At 34.5% G+C, this 22,289-nt stretch overlaps 1 pseudogene; it reads right to left on the reverse strand.

The window, feature by feature from the left end:
• Positions 1-8,058: 8,058 nt before the first annotated feature.
• LOC124250207 (divergent paired-related homeobox-like) lies at positions 8,059-9,958 on the reverse strand (annotated as a pseudogene).
• Between the last annotated feature and the right edge of the window lie 12,331 nt (positions 9,959-22,289).

Here is a 22,289-nt window from a genome sequence, read left to right on the forward strand (position 1 = left end):
AATATGTTTGTCTCACCCTGACCCAGCTGTCTCATTTGCTTCTGATTCCCCTATTTTCTCTGAATCCAGGTTCTTGGCACAGTAGCCATATTAGAAACACATTATGGCAAATGAAGCTTGGCAACACCCTGGAATCAGGGCCTGCTGCTTGGACCTCTACCTTCTTTTAGAACTGTCAGCTCTGCTTGTCAATTTAACTTCAGTGTTTCTACCCTCACCTCATAATCTTTGCCTTTGGCAAAGAGTTTCTACTCTATCCAGATGATACCCAAAACTTCCTGACCAGGGCACCTCTATACTCAATTGGAAAGTGGAGGGTTTGAATATTGAGGTTCCTTATCTTCTGACTGTTCGACCATCTCAATCTTCTATCTGTGATTATATTTTCCTTTCCACTGCATCAGTTGCTTTCTGTATGCCAAATATCCCCAAATAAATATATCACTTGCAAATTTCCTGCAAATATAACTACATAACTTATTTCCCTATCTAGGCATCTCACAAATGGGGTTCACAAAAATCGCAGGTTCAAAAATCAATTGACTTATGATCTACTCTAAAACTGCTGCTTCTTCTCAAAACCATCTCAATGAAGACAGCCAATATCCTCATAATTTCGCAAGCCGTAGATTTAGCTGTTTTGCCCTTATCTTCATCCTATATATAAAGAAATTGCAATTATATGGAGTCTATCTCCCAAATAGTTTTTGAATCTATTCAGTGATCTCAAAATTCATAGCCATTTCACTAGTTTAAGCCTCCAGCATGCCCTTCCTTGATTGTTTCAACAGTGTCCTAACTCATATCCCTGTCTCAATTGTTTTTCAGTCCAAGTCATTTCATCTGTAATTTTCAGGATTATCATTTAAAATGCTTATCCAATAATGCCTTGCCCCTCAGTAAAATTTTTGGGAATTTTCCCATTACTCTTTGTACAAAGCCTCAATTTCTTATGATTGTTTACACTTTCTGTTCTGAGTTGAATAACGTCCCTCACAAAGTCCTAACCCTTGGTACCAGTGAATGTGACCTCATTTGGAAATAGGGTCTTTGCAGATGTAAAGTTAAGATGATGTCACACTGGATTAAGATGGGCCCTAAATGTGGAGACACAGAGACAAACACATGCAGAGGGAAGACAGTCATGTGAAGACAGAAGCATAAATTGGAATGATGCAGCTACAAGCTAAGGAGAACCAATGATCGCCGGCAACCACCTGAAGCTAGGAAGAGGCAAGGAAGGATTCTTCCCTGGACATTTCTGCGTAAGCAGTGCCCTCCTGACACCTTGATTTTATATTTCTAGCTTCCAGAATTGCGTTAGAAGAAACTTCTGTTCTTTGAAGCCACCCAGTTTGTGTCAATGTGCTGTGGCAGCCCTAGAAATGAATAGGTATATTCAGCGTAATATAGTCCTTGCTTATTTCCACAGCTGTAACTGTCATCATTCTTTTACGCATATTTTCCTGTCCTGCCTTATATACACACAAATTTAATTATTCATATTTAATAACCTCTATTATTGATATTCTATTTTACATTCTATTTTATCTGATAATCAAGACAACATGGAATTGGCATTAAAAGATACACAAATAGATCAATGGAAAAATAGAGTCCAGAAATAGATCCACACTTATATGGTCAACTGAGTTTTGACAGGTGTGAATACATTTCAGTGGAAACAGAATAGTTTTTTTTTTTAACAAAATTTGCTGGATAACCACATGCAATAATTGAACTTCAATTCATAACTCATATCGTATACAAATATCAAAAATGGATGATTTAGACATACAGGTAAAATCTAAAATTATAAAACAAATAATAAAAATAACTGGAACAAATATTGTGAAATTTTGGGAATATAAGATTTCTTAGGGGCCAGCCCTGTGGCCGAGTGGTTAAGTTTGAGTGTTCCAATTTGGTGGCCCAGGGTTTTGCTGCTTCGGAACCTGGGCATGGACATGGCACTGCTCATCAGGCCACACTGAGACTGTGTCCCACATAGCACAAACAAAGGCACTCATAGCTAGAATATACAACTATGTCCTGAGGGCACTTTGGAGAGAAGGAGAAGAGGTGGCATGTGCAAGAAGATTAGGAACAGTTGTTAGCTCAGGTGCCAATCTTTAAAAAAAAAAAAGAAAGAAAGAAAATGGAATTCACTACTTCAAAAAAAAAAGATTTCTTACATGCAACAAGAAAAGTACCACCACTGGTCCTGGGCAGGAGAAGACAGGGTGGCCTGGGCCATGAGAGGAGAGCACAGCACTCTATGTGTGTGAGTTTCCTCAGAGTCAGAGACAGAGAGAAAAGACATTTGGAAAGGAGTTCGGCTTTGTTAAGCAAAAAATAAGGTTAAAATCTTCAGACCCATGCCCACTATACAAAGGGGGGCAAAAGGCAGCACCTCCAAATTGGAACCATCTCTGGCAGTTGGACTCAGGGTCCTGGTGCCACCCCTGGCCCCCCAATTCTCCAAGTACTGGAGTGGGGACCAGGACAGGAAAAGGTATCTCTCAGTATAGGAGTTAGGGGAAGAAGAGGAGAGAGGGGGAAATCAGAGCAATCTTCTATGCCATGTGGTGAAACAAAAAAAGAAAAATTCCTGAGAAAGCTCTCAAAGCTTAAAACTTTCGTGAAGTTTCTGTTTAAATAGTTTACCATTTTTTAATTAGATTGTTTGTTTTCTTATTACTAAGTTTTGGGGATTACTTATGTATTTTGGACAAAAGTCCTGTATTGTATAAATGTTCTGCAAATAATTTCTCACATTTTATGGCTTGTCTTTCCATTCTTATAGCAGTGCTTTGAACAGTTCTTAACAGTGTTTTGAAAACAGAGCAGAAGTTTTTAATTTTGATAAAGTTCAACTTACCAAATTCCACTATTCCTTTTTCCTCACTTGAGTTTGTCTTTGCAGTTAAATAGAAGAATAGTATTTTAATAAATTTATTTAAACATAAATTATATAACGTTAAAATGTCCAAATTTCAAGGGTATAATTTGATAATTTCAACAGGTACACAGTCACGAACTCATCACCATAATCAAGATAATAAACATATCTATCACTCCCATAAGTTTCTTCATGCCCATTTTTAATCACTTTTCTCACTATAGACTGCATTTCCTGGTTTTTTACCTACATAGAATCACATAGAATGTGCTTTTTGTTTTTGTCTAACATCTTTCACATGCCACAATTATTTTGAGATGAATTCATTTTGATGTGTGTATCAATCATCTAACCATTTGTATCTACCCATAGCCAAGGCTGATCTATGAATACATTACTATTTTGTATTTATAGGACATTCCTCTCTGATAGACCCAGGGAGCTCTCTTGCATCTATCTCTTTTCTTTGGGATGTGTGTGTGTGTGTGTGTGTGAGAGAGAGAGAGAGAGAGAGAGAGAGAGAAAGAGAGAGAAAGAGAGGGAGAGATACAGCTCTCTGATCTGAAGACAGACTTAATGAAATATATGGGAAATGAGACTTATGAAAAACATTTCATTTGTGGTAATGAAAGGATGCCTTTCTTAGACCTTATGGCAAAGCACTTTGAGATATTAAGTACATTGTTAGAGGGCACATAAACAAAATTAAAACACAGACATAAAACAGATTACAACAGTGGGCTAAATGGAATGAGAATAGAAAAAAAAGTATCTAAAATTCAAAATGTACTGTGCTGTGTATATCACATGATTCTAAGATAATTAGAATTGTATATTACACTGGAGGTATCTGTTTTCTATAAAACTGTCTGCAGTAGATCATTTTGAAACATTATGAACTATATATTTCTTTTCCAAACTTGCCTATCTATTAAGCCCACAAGTAATGAAATTGAAAATCTACACATGAGGAAACCTTTTAATTATACAAACTAATACAAATATTAAACCAAGGAATGGATTTTAAAAATCCGTTTAGAATTAATGTGTGCTACCTTTTTGAAGTGAACTCTGAGGTTGTGTATTTTCATGGTAGAGTTCCTCCCTCTGTGGTCTGGTATTAATGGTATTTTCCTTTTTTTCTCTTAAACCTGATTTTCTTTTGATGAAAAAAAACCTCACAAACTTTCCAAGTACTCTCCTGTCTATAGGATATTTAGAACACTTGGCAGCTATCTACCCTATATGAAATAGGCACTTTAGAGTGGAAATAATAAATAATTTTCCAATTTTACTACTGGTATTTACTTTCTTTCATGGAAGGTCAGTGGTTATATGTTGAAAATTGGCTCTAGTAAGTAGAAAATATGAAAATATAGTTTGAGGAATTAAACAGGGCTCCAAGAATTTTAGAAAAATATATGCAATTGGAATTCTATATACAACAGAATCTTCATGAATATACATTAATAACATAACATATACATACACATTTTAAAAAGTATAAACATTTAGAAATAGACATAGTACTCCAAAAATATTTGTGTCACAGACACAGCTCTGTGTACCTGTTCCATTGCTTTTAAAATAACCTGAAATTCTCTTCTCCTCCCTTGAAACTAAGTTAGAAAATATTTATAAATAAACCCATCACCTGAGATATAGATAAATAGTTACAACTGTAAAACAAGCAGAAATTTAGTTGAAGAAATGCCACTAAATGTACAATGTATAACAAAAAGAGTATGAAGATTGAAAGGAGGATGAGACTGATGACAACTGAGAAGCAGAAATCTCGAGATCTTGGTTAGGCATAGATTTCCCTAAAAGTAAGATTTAGCATCTTGAAGTATTCACTTAACAATGTTTTGATTAAATATATGAGATTTATGGATATGGGTGGGTCATGAAAGAAGAATGCTATATTTCTAAATGGAAACTGAGTCCCACACAACAGAATGAAAGGAGAGTGGTTTTTACAAAAGGAAGGAACTTGCAAATATGCAATATTACTCTTTTATTACTTAATCTTCTCTTCATGAGAGGTCTGCTTATGTTAAATGGAGAAAACCAGGAAAGATAAGCTTCAAGTTACATCTATGAACTACATGAAACCAAATTATTCAGATTGTCAATAGGCAGCACATGGGTTAATGATCACTAGGAGAAGATAATAAAAAGAAAAGTAAATCCTACAGTAGTCCCAATTTACAATAGTTCCAGGCTTTAGCACAGTGAAGAGAACCCACACAGAGACCACTGGTCTTGCTGAGTTGAAGAAACAGAGATTAGAGTTTGGCAAGGGCAAGTTAGCTTGCAGTTGAGGGGCAAATGCTAGAGAAGAATTTCATAGGTTGTTCTAGAGATCTGAAAAGTGGTCCCCTTCAGTTCTAGACAGAATATTTTTCTGCATATGCATGTAATGTATTCAATATTTGAGAAGGAAAAAATAGAAAGGAATAAACAGAACAATCCATAAAGCTTATACAGGGCCAAAAGTTCATCTTTCCACTAGCCAGAGTTGAAAGACCTGTTAATGCACGGTGCAATATGTATAGTTCTTAGAAGAATATTACTTCAGTAGTGGAATGACATTTGCTTATCTGGACTACTATTAGAAAATTAAAAGTAAAATGCAAAAGGATTAAACTGAGTTCAAATAATGTTAAGCACATTCATGAATAAAGAACAGCAATATTTAAAGAAATATGACAAAATCCAGAAAAAAAATCTATGAGGAAGGAAAATATAACTCATAACCAGGAGAAGTTATAGTCAAAAGAAATAGATCCAAAATAACAGAGGTAAAGAAAACTGCAGACCAGCATATTATATTTTCCATATGTCAAAACAAATAGATAAAAGCATGGGCAGCAATCTAAATAGAACTTGTACAAATGGGAAATACATTATCTGAAATGAAAATTGCATTATATGAGATTAACAGCAGATTAGATACTGCAGAACAAAAGTTTAGTGGACTTAAAGACATAATAATGGTAACTATCCAAATGAAACAACAAGAGGAGTAAAAGGTGAATGAGGTCTCAGTGAGCTGCAGGACAACCTGAACTGGATGGACATACATGTAACTGGAGTTACAAGAGGAGAGGAAATCGAGACGAAAAAATATTTGAAGATACACAATGGCCAGAATTTTTTCCAAATTTGTTAAAAACCATTGACCCCGGGACCGAGATGCTCAACAAACTCCAAGCACAAGATACATGAAGAAAAGCACAACAAAATATACCATATCCAATTTGAATAAACACCAAAACAACAAAAAGATTTATAAACAATAGACTTAAAAGCATCCAGAAGGAAAAAATAAATATTAAATACACAAGAAGATATAGAAATGATAGCAGACTTGTCAGCAGGAAGCATGGAAGCCAGAACACACTGGAATGACATCTTTAACACAGTGAAAGAAGACATGAGTAAACCTAGATTTGTAAACCCAATAAAAACTCTGTCAAAAATAAAAGTGAAATATTTTATTATTTTTTTTCAGACATACAAATGGTGAGAGTATTCATGATTTACAAAACCAGTATTACAACAAACATTACAGGAAGTCTTGTCCTGTCCTTGAGGATTAAGGATAATGATATCAGATGGAAATTTAAATATATCATAATTAACCAAGTAAGCATGAATGTAAGTAAATAGACTATATGTTCTCTTCAGGAGAGGAATTAGGGTGGATATTGTGAGGTGTTTGTTTAGTGGTAAATGCCCTGATGACATGAGAAAGGGTTTGAATTGCAAACCATCTTAATACAGAGCCCTATAATCAATGAAATTCTGGGCAAGATATATAATTGTGCTCTTTTCTCCTGTGGACATGTTACAACTCACATATAAATCAAATAGTCCTGAGTCCATATTGTCTTATCTATGGTTAATATCAGAATTGTTGCAAAGAGGAAGTCTGTATTGAGAGATAGATGGGTATACTCAGCTACCTTAAAGCTTCCTCTCTGTTCTGCTAATTTATGTCATGAAAATTCATAAATGATTTATGCTACTCAGCTTGTGTAGGAGAGGGGATCAATAGAACTATAGAACAAAATACAAGTGATGTAAACATTGGCAATATAACTAACAATCAAGAGATGGAGAGGAAGGGTAGTGAGAGACATTGTAGTGTAAGCTACATTCCTTACTTTTAATAGCAGAGCCTCATAATAATAAAGTTGGTAACTATAATAACTTATTTCTTCTGCAATGTTTTCACTTTTGTTATTTTTTGTTTTAATTTACAAGTCTATTTCATAGAATGATTACTTGATATGATGAGAACATGCTTCCTAGTATGTCAATAGCTCTTTGTTTCCTTCTTTTTTGTCTCATTTTTCTAACTCATGTAAAATTATTTTAAATGAAATTATGTACCTAAGAAACTCACTTTAAATACATATGCATACATATAAACAGAAACATCCATCAATCTGTCCTTCCATCCCTTCTCCTGTCTTTCTATCTACATAGAAAACTATTTGCTTAGGTCTTTTTATTTTTTTTAGTCTCAAATATTTATTTTTTGTGGAGTCATAATTTATGTAAACATAATACACAGATTTCATTCTTTTTAAAAAAATTTTTCTCCAACTTTGAGATATAATTGACATATAACATTGTGTAAGTTTAAGGTGTACAACCTGTCGATTGGATACATTTATATGTCGCAAAATGATTGACACCACAGTGGTAGCAAATACCTTTATCCTGTCACATAATTATTGTCTCCTTTTTTGAGATGAGAACGTTTATGATCAAGTCTCTTAGCCACTTTGAAGTATACAATACGGTATTACAGTTTTGTATGGTTTGATGAATTTATACACCCAGGTAACTGCCATGCTATTAAGACAAGAAAGTTTTAATCATCCCAATAAGTTTTAGTGCCTCTGTCTGCTCAATTCCTTCCACCACATGGGCAGCAATTAATACGCTTTTTGCCACTACAGTATCTCCTCTAGGAATTCACATCTTTTGTGTCTTTTTTCTTTCATTCAATATAATGTTGTTGAAATGCATCCATATCATGTATATCTCGTGTTCATTCCTTTTCATGGCTGAAAACTATGCCCTTGTATGCGAATCATTACAAATCATTACAACATGTGGCCTCCTGTATCTAGCTCCCCTCATGGACAAGTTGTTTGTGTAGATGAAGAGTAGAAAGAATTAGCATTGATGCTTGTGGAAAAAACTTGGGATTTCAAAAAGGGGTAGAGGCAGTATATGTTAGGGTCTTGGCAGCAGCCGAAATGAACTGTTTTGTGGCCAACAAAGTGGTCTGTGGGAGCCTTAAAATTGGGGCATAGGCTGAGCTGGAATGACGGCATTGGATGCTCTGTATAAACTAGGGATGCAGAGTGGGCACCATTAGGGGATCTGGGAGGTATATCCATATCTGTCTTGGAAGAGCTGGTCTTGACTCCTGCCTCAGCTAATTGCTGTTGGTGAGCTTCTTGTTGCTTTTACTGAATATGCTTGTATTTGGCTTTCTTGAGTTTTACTCTATGGTTCTTGAGCCAAACCTGCGCTGCTGTTGGATGTGTCTCCATTTATGAGGCCATTTCTTTCTGAAGGCTAGGGGTGGGGTATTAGTTCTTATTGAACAGAAGCTGCAAATCTTCCAATTGTTTCTCAGTGAACATGGTTCGTTTCCTTTGTGGATACTTCTGGTGCTTTCCTTTAGAAAGTTCCCCCGGGTCTAATGTCCTGTAACCTAGATGTGTTCCTATGCTCTGGTCCAGTGACCTGGTTAGGTCTTATCAGTATTAACTATGGCTATTTTTGGATGTTGAAAGTTGTGGAAATTGTGTATATATTCATTTTTTAAATCTTTCTTTATTGCTTCATTTTTCAAGATAATCAGGATATATCATTTTTATTTGAAAACAATTTGTGGCTTAAATACTTAAAATTTATTCAAATTTTCTGTGTATAAACTGATGCCTAAATTTAGAAAAACTTTGTATTTTTGACAATACAAATAATACAGATCAGGATATTTCTAAAGAACATTGATAGCTCTTGATTTAATTTCTTTGATTTTAAGCATATTAAAGGAAATATATTGAACAGAAAAAGTAAACATCTCAATGACACACAAGTACATTTTTTAAAGTCAAAGGTTAGAAAACAATAAATTATCTAACAATAAAGTAATGGTTAAACAAGTGATGAAACATTAACTGAATGGAACATAATCAAATCGTAATATTTATTAATTGTATAAACCAACATCAAAATGCTTGATATAATTTTAGAGAAAAACTAGGAAGTGAAATTTTATATACCAAATGTTCACAACTATATAAACATGCCTGAATTACCACATGAGAACACATCAAAAGAGTCAGATTCTCAGGATGATTTGGGTTTTTTTTTTTTTCATTTTTCTACTTTTAACTCTTCCATATTTTATAAATTTGCTCTCATGGCCATTTTCTTTAACTGTAAGAATGAATATAAACTATTTCAAAAATAAGTATGCAAGTAAATAATGAGGAATTGATAATATATTTCTTCAGTAAATATCTGCTGATCATTCATTTTATAAGTTGGCTTGTTATCTCTTTGGAAGGCACAAGGATGGGGAATAGGGCAAGTCAATTTTGATAAAAAGGAGAAAGAGAGGAAACACTTTACAATCAGCCCTTTTACTCCTTCATGAAGTTTAGCTCTGCTCTCCTTGTGAACTTATTTAGCAGGGATTTAAGTAGATCCAGCCCAATCTTCAGAAACTCAGTATGACGTTCTCCTTTGTCACTGGTGTCTTTGGCATGGTACACCTCTTACAGTATCTGGACTATAAACTCATTATGAGTCCCTGCTAAAACTGGGTTCCATCCCTGTCTCTTACTTTCTCATTTTTCTTCTTAGGAATCTGTATGACTTAACCAGACACAACACTCGTTGCTGACAGACCAGTCTGGTGCCTTCCACATTTGTGAGGTCTGGAGTATCCGTTTTCCCATTGCATTTCTTTCTATCAGTATCCACTCCTTCCTTATTTAAGACACTATTTCTGACCATTGTGGGACTATATCCTGCTGTCCTCTTGGATAATCTGTTCCATCGGGATGCAGGTATCTGTTCAAAATTGACATCTAATGAGGATGACAGAACTAACCAGCAAATGGTCAGTCAGATTCCAGGTAACTTAGAGTTCTTATAATTAATGAATCAGAGACCTGTAGCAATTAATAATGTTTAAACTAAAGTAAGTATGCAAAAGTCAGAATGTGTGTATGAGAGTGAGAGAGAGGATTTTTAACACCATAAGCACCAGTTGTGAGATTATGCAGCCCAGTGGTTTCCAACAGCCCTGTTGTAATAGATTAGTGGGTCATAATCAGTTGGTAAGGTGTTGCATTTAATGTGATCCTACGTGATATAATTTTGCATTAATTAGAGCAAGTAATTAAAGCATATTTTTGTTGTTTTCATTCTCGTGAATCCCACTGTGGTCCCTTATCTCGTAGAGAATTAGGAAAGTTTTCAGTCCCAGAATTTCAGCAATCAAGAGTAGTATGTTATGGTGAGCATGTGAATGGCTTTGATTAGAGAGTTGCTGATACATTAACGTTGAGAACTGCAGATCTAGAGAAAACTTCTTTTTCTACTGAGGATAAAAGGAACTCTCTGAAAGGGAAAGTGACTTTTCCAATGTCACAAAGCAAGTTAATTTAGGATTTTTTTTTTTCTCCCAGCTCTTTGAATTCTCTCTACTCCACCTTCACACACAGATTATTGGGATTTGATAGAGAACATTCAGTATATGATAGGAAGTTCAAACCTATGGCAATGCTCTATGTGAGGGGCATGGGTCTCTGTTTCTGAACACATATTAAGGGGTTACAACTAAATTGTTTTCAGAGAAGAAAATCATTGCTCCCTTCTAGTGTCTTTTGTTTATTCTTATCTTGTCATTTGCAGCTTCCATTAACTTTTCCAGATGCTGCAAAAATGAAAAAAAATATGTGCAAAATGGTTCACGTTAATGATGTGCCGTGTATACTTTTCAACTCCCTTTAAGGATAATATTCTTGGGAAACAAAGACTTTATCTTCAGACAGTGAGCAATGGGAAGTTGTGAAGGCCCTAAGTTAATATTATGTTTTTTACACATCATACCAAAAAAACTCCACATCTGATTAGCCTAAATATTTAATTAGTTCTGAAAATGTGATAGAGAAAAATAGTTAACACATGGAATTTTCTGACAGATAATCTGTTATCCACAGAAATTTTTATTGATGTCCCTGAAGCTATGGGGATGATGAACCATTTACCAAATCTAAAGTCTATAAGGTTTCTCAAGAGCAGATGGCAAGACAGTGCCTCACTGAGACAATTTCTGGTACTCCAGTGACATTTATTTAAAAAACAGCAATTCTTTACTGGGCTGCTGCAGTATTTTTAGCTTTTAAGCAAGATTAAGAAATATGCCAAATTTAGTAGACTGTTAATGCGACTTGCTATTTTAAAACACGGTTTGTATTAAAAATTTAATACCAAATATAAAGTAATATAGTGTTAAGAAGAAAAACTAGAGTGATTTCTATAGATTAGCATCTTGTCAGTTAATAGCTGTTAAACAACTTAGTTACCCAGTCTGAGCTTCAGTGTACTCATCTCTACATGGATAGAATTTAGATGAAATTTGGGAAATCTTTCCAATAAAAAAAAATATTTGTTGCTGAGAAGAGGGATATATATTTTTTTTATGCAGAGAGAAAAGAGCATAGCTTTCATATAAATGAAAGGATCAAACAGAGAATATACATGGTTTCTGTGAATGTGTTTATGAAATATATTTAACTGTTAGGTAAGATGAGTTCTTCACTGGGATTAATGACTTAATGTGAATCATTGTGTCAATAGGTTTTTGCTAAGAAGGATTCCATTTGGAAATTGAGTTTTAACATCCTCTATAGGCCCTGAGTAGTCAGATTGATTAAGGGGTAAGGGAGTTTCACCTTGGCACTTGGGGAAGGCTAATTATGACTGTTGGTAGGAAAATTCCCTAGGGGGAGTGTGCCTATTAGAAGAATAATGGAAGGCCAAGGAAATTTCCTGCAGGGAACAAGGCATGGGACAGTCTACCTTGACGGTTCTTAGCAGGAAAACAGGAGTGAGATACCATTGTTGCATCTTTACTATGTCCTACACGCCATGCTTGACACATTACAAATATGTGTCACTTCATTTTTCAAACCACCCATGATGTAACAACAATAACACAAACACTAATAATGAACAGTTTTTAAGCACTTTTTCCAGCCACTTTTATAAGAAATTATGCGTTCAATACTTCCAACAGCTTTATGTGATAACCTAGCTTAGAGATGAGGGAAAGGCATAGACTTAAAAACCTTTACCAAGGATATAGATCTTAACAGTGATGAAAACAGAATGCGAACCCTGAAAGTTTACTGCCAGAGTCTGTGCTCTTAACCACAAGCTATAACGCCTCTTGAGTAGGCAATATTATCTCCCTTTTATATTAGTGGCACTGAAGTTCATAGAAGTTAAAGAATGTATCCCATGTCACATGACTCAGAAATGGAAGAGCTGGAATTTCGACTCAAACCCGTCAGTCGTCAAGCCAAGTCCCTTTCCCTTGAAAGAGAGTCTCTGCAGCAAGCCTTATAAGGACGTGCTGAAGGAGAAAGCCTTTTTGGGCACAGTTTTTTGAATGTTTTGACCTATCTTTCTAAATTTATGACCTCATTGCTACCTCAAATACCGTATCGTGACCACTGACTTATCACTCATATTCCAACAAACTAGATCTTTTCATCCATGGTAACTCCTCCCTATAAAGCCCTTCTTGCCTTACATTTTAAGGCCTAACTTTTCTTGTGTGTCTTTTCTAACCACCTGAGTTATAATCTTATCTTCCCCCTTTTAATCCTTGACACTTGCTATTTACCTAAGATCACTAGTTAGCAGGCTAACTAACCACTGGAGTCTGACCCCCTTACCACCATGTTTATGCCTTTTCTTTCTAATTTAATTCAACTATGAATCAAATTCAGACATTCTTTATCTACATTAAAATGAAAGATATTCAAGGTCCTCTGGCTGGCAGAGTCAAAGGGTTTGTTCTGTCTTTTGGATGTTCTTTTTCATATGGTCGTAGTGCTTGGTAATCCAGTACTTGTCTTGGGGACTATAAATGCTGTTGATACTCAAGGACAGTCTTCTCTATTAGTTATCAGCATCTTGACATCACCTTCCGAAGGAGTCTTCCCTGCCTCTCAGATGGCTTCGATAATATGTAACCAGGAAAGAATCAGCTCTCACTTAAACACACAGATGCATGCCAATGCACACACCCCTAAAATAACTCAATTAATCAACATATAAAGTATTCGTATTTCTCATCATGGTCCTAAACAACTGAAATGTATCTGCTCTCATTTTTTTCAAGAAGAAAAAATATTTATTATAAATATTGAGGCATCAAGAGCATTTACATTCTGAAGTCAGAAGCATGCACCTCATATGAGCTTTAACTTTTCTTTTATGATAAATTTTGTGCAGCTTTTGAGTCACTATACATGTTTACAGTAAGCTATATGTGATTGTTTTATCAATGATCAAAATCCAACATGTTTACACACACACACACACACAAATTTCACATATTTATTAGTTGAAGCTACGAGGAACAATAGCAGATTGCTTCTCTACTCCCAAGATACCCATTCTGACCACTGATTTCCCCAAAGAATACTCATGGGGATTGAGAATATGAATTCAAACAACTAACTCTGTTAATTGGGTTTTCTTTGCTTCTCATCAGTTCTTTTGACATTTTTAATGGGGCAGCATTAATAGATTTTTATATAGTTGAAACTGTTCAATACTTTTCTACAAAGATAAGGTGCTGCTGTCTGAAAAGGTGATTACCATATCTCTGCTAACTTTTCTTCTAGAGAACAATGCCACTTTTCCATTTAGATGGAGTTGACATGGGTCAGGAAGCATCGATCAATTTCCATATAAATGATCCTAGGGGAGTAAAATTGGTATGACAAATGAGAAGCTTTAGAGATATCCAGAAACAGGTATATTGTGGAAATTGTTGTTTCCACGAGATCTTGACATCATAGCATTTATGAGTGTGATGTGTATGTGTGCGTGTGTGTGTGTGTGATGACAGAAGGTATTAGAGGGCTAGTCAAGTCCTTTATTCATTTGCACACCTATAACAAAATGACAAAGAAAATTAATTGTGTGTTTCATTAGACTATTCTATTCTTGGTCTTCCAGAGATAAAGCACATTGGGGAAATAGAGGCAGTTTAATAAATACGTTTTTGCCAGGTCTTGTAGAAGAAACTAACAAAGAAAATATCTGGAGGAAAAGACCAAAGCATGTAATTTCTGTAAACCACAGGAGATCTTTCCATTAGCCTCCTCTTTGGTTCTTAATAGTTTTCCAGATGCATCTGGGGACTGCATGATGATTATCTCTGTACAATTGCTCTGTCACTTTATTGATACACAGAACTTCAATCTGACTGAGGGAAGAGGAAAATTCTATCTAATCTGCTTTCTGTTATGATAAAGCCATTGCTGAGATAATGCCATGTTAAAATAAAATTGGATTCCTACCTCCTTTTAAGTATTTAAGTTGAGATATTTCAAACATAACAGAAATTCTAATAATTAGCTCCAAGCGACTCTTGCTTACCTGCAAAGATCAGTAAGTGCTTAGAAAGACCCAACACCTCTTTCTTCTATTGCTGCTAATGAAGTATGAAATAGACTAATTTTTTTTCAGTTTTATTTATTTTTTTATGGTATACTTGGTGTGGAAGATTGGCCCTGAGCTAATATCTGTTACCAATCTTTTTTCTTTTCTCCCCAATCCCCAGTGCATAGTTTTATATCCTAGTTGTAAGTCATTCCAGCCTTCTAGGTGTAAGTCATTCTAGTTCTTCTGTGTAGGACACTGCCACAGCATGGCTTTATGAGCAGTGTGAATGTCTGTGCCCAGGTTCTGAACTGGCAGACCCTGGGGAAACAAACTTAACCACTTGGCCATGGGCCTGGCCCCAGAAATAGACTAATTTTATCTTATTTCTTTGCCAGTTTTTTCTGCCATAAAATAGCAGACATACAGAAACTGTGCCCTCCAAACTCCCCAAATAAGCCATCTTCTCTCTACCATTTCTCCTTCTTTACAAATCTCTCATAAAGAAACACAATCACAAGCAGCACAGCAACAACACGAGCACCAGCATGGCCACCACCACCACCATCATTATATCTAAATCGTGTATCATCATTTTTACACTTATGAGACTTGATTCATCCAATTTTTTCTCTCTCTAGTCTGTCTCCATGCTGAAGCTTGCTTGAGGTTTTTGCCTAAAAGTCATAGTTTTTCTTTGCTCTAAAGTTGAAAACCAAATCATTCCTTCACATACAAGGCCCCTGTATTGCCTGACTCGAATATTTCCAGCACCATGTGCAGCATGATCATGCTCAAACTCTGCTGTAGCCATATTTTTTGTTTTTTAATTTCTACCCCTGTTCCAGGCTCTCTTCTTTTTGGGGGCCTTTTCACAGACCATTTCCTCTTTCTGAACCAATCTTAACTACATTCTTCACCTAAATAATGTCTCCTATTTTTATTTAGATCTCATCTTACTTCTCACTTCCAGAGGAATACTTACCCTTCTTAATAACATTAACATGAATTGGAGGTGAGCCGTAGAACACTCTTGTCTTATTATTAGTAAACTAGAATCAGTTCTGTATTTTTATATATTATTCCCACCACGAGGTCAACTCATCTTATTATACAGTTTTATTTCATCAAGGACAACTCAATATCAATTATTTCACTAGCATTTTCATGTATTTATGTGATATTTGATTGATGCATATCCCATGACCAGACTCATGAAGAGAGAGGTAATTCTGCATTCAAAGTGCAGGATTTGGCATGCAATACACTCAGAGAAAATTATTAAATGCTGTAGAATGTTATTGTGTGTCAGGTAATGTCTACGGTGTTGCATATATTATTTATCTCCATGAAAAACAAGCGGTTTTAGGTATCATTACCTCATTTTACAGTTGATTGATAGAATAGCATGTCTGAAGTCACACAGCAAGTAATATAAGCCACCTTATACCCATATTCACTACCCTAAAATATATCCAGATCATCACAATCTCTTGCCTGGGTTTCAGAAATTTACCCTCTCTATCTAAACTTACACTCAAAAAACCCAAGAAAAAAAACAGAACAAAACAAAACAAAAACTCTCCAAACATTGACACACAGAGTACAGTTTCTAAAGGCTAAATTCAGTAACATCACACTCTTCCCTAAAATTCTCCAAAGGTTTCCCATCTTCTTTAAAGTACAATCCAAAATCCTTGGAATTCTGCTTCAAGAAATGTAAGCATAGCTTGGAGCAGACTATTCATCTTACAGGTGATATTTATAAATTCTAAACCATATTTGAACTCACACACTCACACACACATACAGAGAAAATTATTCAAAGGTAATGGAAAATGAAAAGAAAGAGAAGGAAAAGATAGGTGGGTGGTCAAATTTAGAAAAAAAGCAAATACAGTAGCTGAGGATTCCATTTATATGCTCTTTCCCTGAGGGTAGTTCACATTGTTGTGGATGCCTAAAGTTCAAGCAGAAAAATCATGTTACTGAATTGACGAGTAAGAGAATAAAGTTTGGAACTATCATAATAACTAGAAAGTAGGGGGGATATCTTAGAAAGGAGGAGTCTACTGTTGTGAGATTCCAAACTCTGATTATAAATACTGCTCAGATCCTTGCATAACACCTGAACTATGTCTGCACTAAACAAATGCCAAAGAACCAGTAGAAAATGACAAGTGAAAAGATGGAAAAACTGAGCAGAGATTTCAGCTGCTGTTCACTGCAGGAAAGATTTTAGAGTTTTGAGTGCAGCCAAATTAATTGCCTAATAGAATAAAAATCAATAGTATCTAAAAGAAGGAGACAGAATCCAGATACTCTGAAACATTCCATGCAATGTCCACAATATCATTAAAGTTACTATGCAGGTGATGAAGTAGCAAAATGTTCTTAATCAAGAGAACAAAAAGTCAATAGAAATGACACCAAAGTGATCTAGATGTTGTAACTCGCACAGAAGAATTTTGAAACAGCTAACACGAATATGTTACAGTACATAAAGAAAAGCATAGTTGTAATGAGTGAGTTAGAGGGAAATAGCAGAGAAAAATAAACCACAAAAAAAAGAACGAAACACAATTGCTTAGACTAAAACTTATAATACCTGAAAAAGAAAAAGAAAATATTGCGTGTGCTTAAAGGCAAAAGAGATATGTCAGAAGAAAGTGTAAGTTAACTTGAAGATAGAACAATAGAATTTATTCAATATAAAGAAATAAGAGGAAAATTGAAGATAAATGAACAGAGCCTCCTGGACATATAGGGCAACATCAAGTAATGTAAAATATTTGTAATTGAATTCACAGAAGAGGAAAGAGTAAATGGGGCAGGAAAAATGTATTAGAAGAAATAAAGTGCCCAAATTTCCAAAATTTAATTAAAAACATAAACTTAAAAATCAAAAAAAGCTCTGGAAACGTTTAATAGGATAAATGCAAGGAAAACAAGATTTAGACACATCACAGTCAAAATGACGAAAACCAAGTTAAAGATAAATTTTAGAAAGAGATAGTTTCTTTTCAACAAAGGGTGTGGGAAAAATTAAGCATCAATATCCATAAATGAACTTCAACCTAAATCTTATACCTTATACACATATTAACTCAAAATGGATCATAGATATAAAGGTAAAATGGTAAACAATAGATCTTTTAGAACAGATTATAGGTGAAAATATTAATGAGCTTGGCCTAGGCTAAGACTTCTTAGATATAACACCAAAAGAACGACCTGTAAAAGAAAAAAAAATAGATAAATTGAGCTTGGTAATAATTAAAAGCCTTTGCTTTCTGAACGACTCTGTTAAGAAGGTGAAGAAACAAGCTACTGACTGGGAGAAAGTATTTGCAAATCATCTTTCCAACAAAAGACTTGTTTTCAACTATGTAAAGAACTCTTCATACTCAAGAGTGAGAAAACAAACAAATTAAAAAAAAAAACAAGCTAACAAAAATTTTTAGAAAATGGGCTGAAGACTTGCTAGACACTTCACCAGAGAAAATATGAAAATGGCAAATTAGCACATGAAAATATGCTCAACATTTTTGGCTATTAGGAAAATTCAAATTAAAGCCTCAATGAGATATCACTACAGACTTACTAGAATGCTAAAATAAAAATAAAATACTGATAATATCACATGATGGCAAGGATGCAGAAGGATCAGGTCTCTCATACATTGCTGGGGTGAATGTAAAATGGTACACCCACTCTGGAAATCCGGTTTGCAGTTTCTTAAAAAGCTAAACAAACCCCATGTGTCTCAGCAATTTCTCTCCTGAGTTATATACCCTAAAGAAATAAAGACAAATTCACAGAAAAATCTGGACATGACTGTTCATAGAAACATTTATAATTGCCCAAACAGGAAACAACTCAAAAATCCTTCAACAGGAGAATGTTTAAACAAACTCTGGTACATTCATCCAGTGGACTACTAGTCATCAATAAAACAGAGCAAACTATTGATATTGGAGGGATACTATGGCATTAAAATAAGTAGAAAAAGCCTACTTTTAATAGTTACATCCTATATATTTTTTTCATACAAAATTTTTAGTATAACAAAATTATTGAAATGGGAAGTTATACATAAAGACATGTATTAGTTCCCTGAGGCTACTGTAAAATATTACCACAAATTTGGCAGCCGAAAACAACAAAATCTTACTCTCTTACAGTTCTGGAGGCCAGAATTCTAAAATCAGTATGACTGAGCTCATCAAGATGTTGGCAGGGCTACACTCCCTTTGGAGACTCTGGGAGAAAATCTCTTTCTTTCCCCCCGCCACGTTCTGGTGGCTACTGGCATTCCTTTGCTTGTGGACACATTCCTCCAATATTCAGGGCCAGAATCTTTAAATCTCTCTCTGCTCCATATTCACATTGATTTTTACTCCGTTTCTTTCAAATATCCCTCTGTCCTCCTCTTATAAAGATATTTGTGATTTCATTTAGGATCTATTTGGATAATCTCCCTATCTCAATGTCCTTAACTTAACTACACCTGCAAAGACCATTTGTTGTTATATAAGATAATATTCACAAGTCACAAGGATTAGGACGTAGATATTCTTTGGAGGGCTATTTGTAAGTCTACTAAAACATACGTAAAAAGGAAAGCGCATGCAGAAAAATCATGAAATCTGAGCAAGATCAGATTGTATACATCAATCAATTTCCTGGTTTTGATAATGCCTTACAATTATATAGTATTCTACATAACATTTTGGAAAGCTGGGTGATAGGCACATGAGATCTCTCTGTACCTTTTTTCAACTTCCTATAATTACTGAGTCTATAATTACTGCAAAACAAAAAGTTAAAAAAAAAAACAAGCTAGAATAAGCACACATTGCATATGAGGGACACATGATACAAACAGTAGCTGACATGGGTCAGTGATGCCAGAAGACAATGGAATTATATCTTCAAACAGTATAATAAAAAATAGTATAAACTCAAGAGTCTATAAACAGCTAATTGTCCTTCAAGAATGAAAGCAAAATAAGAATGTTTTCAGATAAACAAAAACAAAGATTATTTATTGCCGATATACTTGCACCTTATGGCAGGTGAAAGAGAAAGGACATAAGATGGAAAGTCAGATTTCCAGGAAGGAAAAAGAACACCACAAATGTTTAATATGGTGTCAAATGTTATATATTTCTATATACTTTATTCTCTTAATCAATTGAATGATGTGGAATTATTTTAACTCAAATTATGCCTCTGCACTGTGAGATGTATAATATAGTTAAGGGTAATAGATGGGACAAGAGAAAAAATGATGGATGGAAGAGAATAAGTAGAATTACACAAAAATTATACAAGACTCTTTCATCCAATGTGAAGTAATACAATATAAAATATGTTTAATATGATAAATGATACATAATACACACCCCAGAGTAACCACTATAAAAATAACTCAACAAGGTAGAGCTAAATAGACAATTGAGGAGCTAAAAGGGAAAACCAGGGAATCCCCCCGACACACATGCATGCACACACAAATTAATAAAATACTTTAAATAATCCATCTAAAAGGCAGACATCATCATAGGGAATTAAAAAAATCAAGACAACTATGTAACAATAATGTTGTCTACAAGACACACATTTTATATATAAGGATAGAAAGCTTGAAAGTTAAAGAATGGGAAAATATATGCATTGCAAAAAGTAAGCATTAGAAACCAGGGGAAACTATATCAATTTCAGGGAAAATAGACTTTAAGACAAGGTGTATATCCAGAGATAATGGAGACTGTTTCTTAACAATAAATCGGTCAATTCACCAGGAAAACCTAACAGGCATAAATGTGTAGGTGCAGAAGAGCAGAGCTTAACAATACATGAAGAAGAGCTGACAGAACTAAATGGTTCAATAGATTAATCCATAATCAGACATGGAGATATTAACACACCTTTCTCAGTATTTGATTGGACAACAAGGCAAGAAAATCAGTAAAGAGTAGCAATATCAACCACATTTACCTAACCAACATTCCACCCAAGTAATGCAGAATGTATATTCTTTTCAAATGCAATAGAATGATAACCAAATAGTCCTTATGTCAGTCCATATTATAAATCTCAGCAAATTTCAAGATATTGTAATCTTATAGAGTATGCTGTCTGACAAAAATTGAATTAAATCATGTTACAAAGAAGAAATGATAAAAATTAGGAAGTATTTTGAACAGAATAATAAGGAAAATAGAATATATTTAAAACTTGTGAAATGTAGCTAAGTAGTGAGTGCTTGGAGAGAAATTTAGAGTTTTAAATGCTCATAATAGAAAGGAAGAAGTGTTTAGAATCAATTATCTAAGTTTCTACTTTAAGAGACTATAAAAATGAGCAAATTAAATTTAAAGGAAGTAGAAGGAAGAAAATTAATGATAAGAACTGAAATTAATAGTCAACAAATAACAGAGAAAATTAACAAAGTCAAAAGGATATTTTAAATAAAACAATTGACTAAACCCATTGGAAGAGTGATCAAGTAAAAATAAAACCATATAGCCAGCAAGTAAGGAGCTCTAAAGTTGTCTTTTGATTCTAACAAGTAAAAAGATGAACTAACTAGAAAAATCCAAAACTCTTCTTACATCTGTCAGAGTATTCATTGCTGTTCCAAAATTGGAGAGACAGACGGGGGAGACAGAGAATCACCATTTACCAGAGCATAAATCCACAAGCAGAAACTTCCACAGGAACCAGAGCTAGGTACATCATGTTTGTATTTCAACAAAAAATTATAAAAAACAAAAAACACAGTTTACAGACGCTGAACAAGCATCAAAATCAGAGTTACATATGGCACAGACGTTGGATTTATCAAAACAGAAATTTAAAAAAAAAACAACCTATGATTAATATTCTAAAGACTCTAAGAAGAAAGTGGACAAAAAGCAAGAACAGATGGATAATGTAAGCAGGGAGATGAAAATTCTAAGGAAGAATCAAAATGAAATTCTCATGTTCAAAAACACTGTAAGTCTTTGATGGGCTTATTCCTGGACAGGACATGGCAGAATAAAGGATCTCTGAGCTTGAGGATATGACAACAGAAACTTCTAAATCTAAAAAAGACAAAAGACTAAAAAAAAACACAACAGAATATCCAAGAACTGTGGGAAAACTACAAAAGGTGTAACATATGCATAATGGGGATACCAGAAAAAGAAGAAAGACAGGAAGAAATAGAGGCAATATTTTAAGCAATAAGGACAGAAAATTTCCCCCAAATTAATATCACACACCAAAATAAACATCCAGGAGACTTAGAGGACACCAGGCAAGATTAATGTCAAAAAAAACACCCTAAACAGAGGTATATCACATTTAAACTTCAGAAAATTAAATAGAAAAAATCTTGAAAGAAGCTAGAGGAAAAAAACAACTCACTTATAGAGGAGAAAAGATAAGAATTACGTCTGACTTCTCAAAACCATTCAAGCAAGAAGAAAGCAGAGTGAATATTTAAAGTATTGAGAGAGAGAGGGGAAAGAAAACACTAACCTAGAATTCTGTACCCTGATAAATTATCCTTCAAAAGGAAAGGAAAGATAAAGACTGTCTCAGACAAACAAGCTGCGGGAATTTGTTGCGAAAAAACCAGACTTGAAAGAAATGTTAGAAGAAG

The sequence above is a fragment of the Equus quagga genome, chromosome 13 (assembly GCF_021613505.1).
Source record: "Equus quagga isolate Etosha38 chromosome 13, UCLA_HA_Equagga_1.0, whole genome shotgun sequence".
Classification (NCBI taxonomy): domain Eukaryota; kingdom Metazoa; phylum Chordata; class Mammalia; order Perissodactyla; family Equidae; genus Equus; species Equus quagga.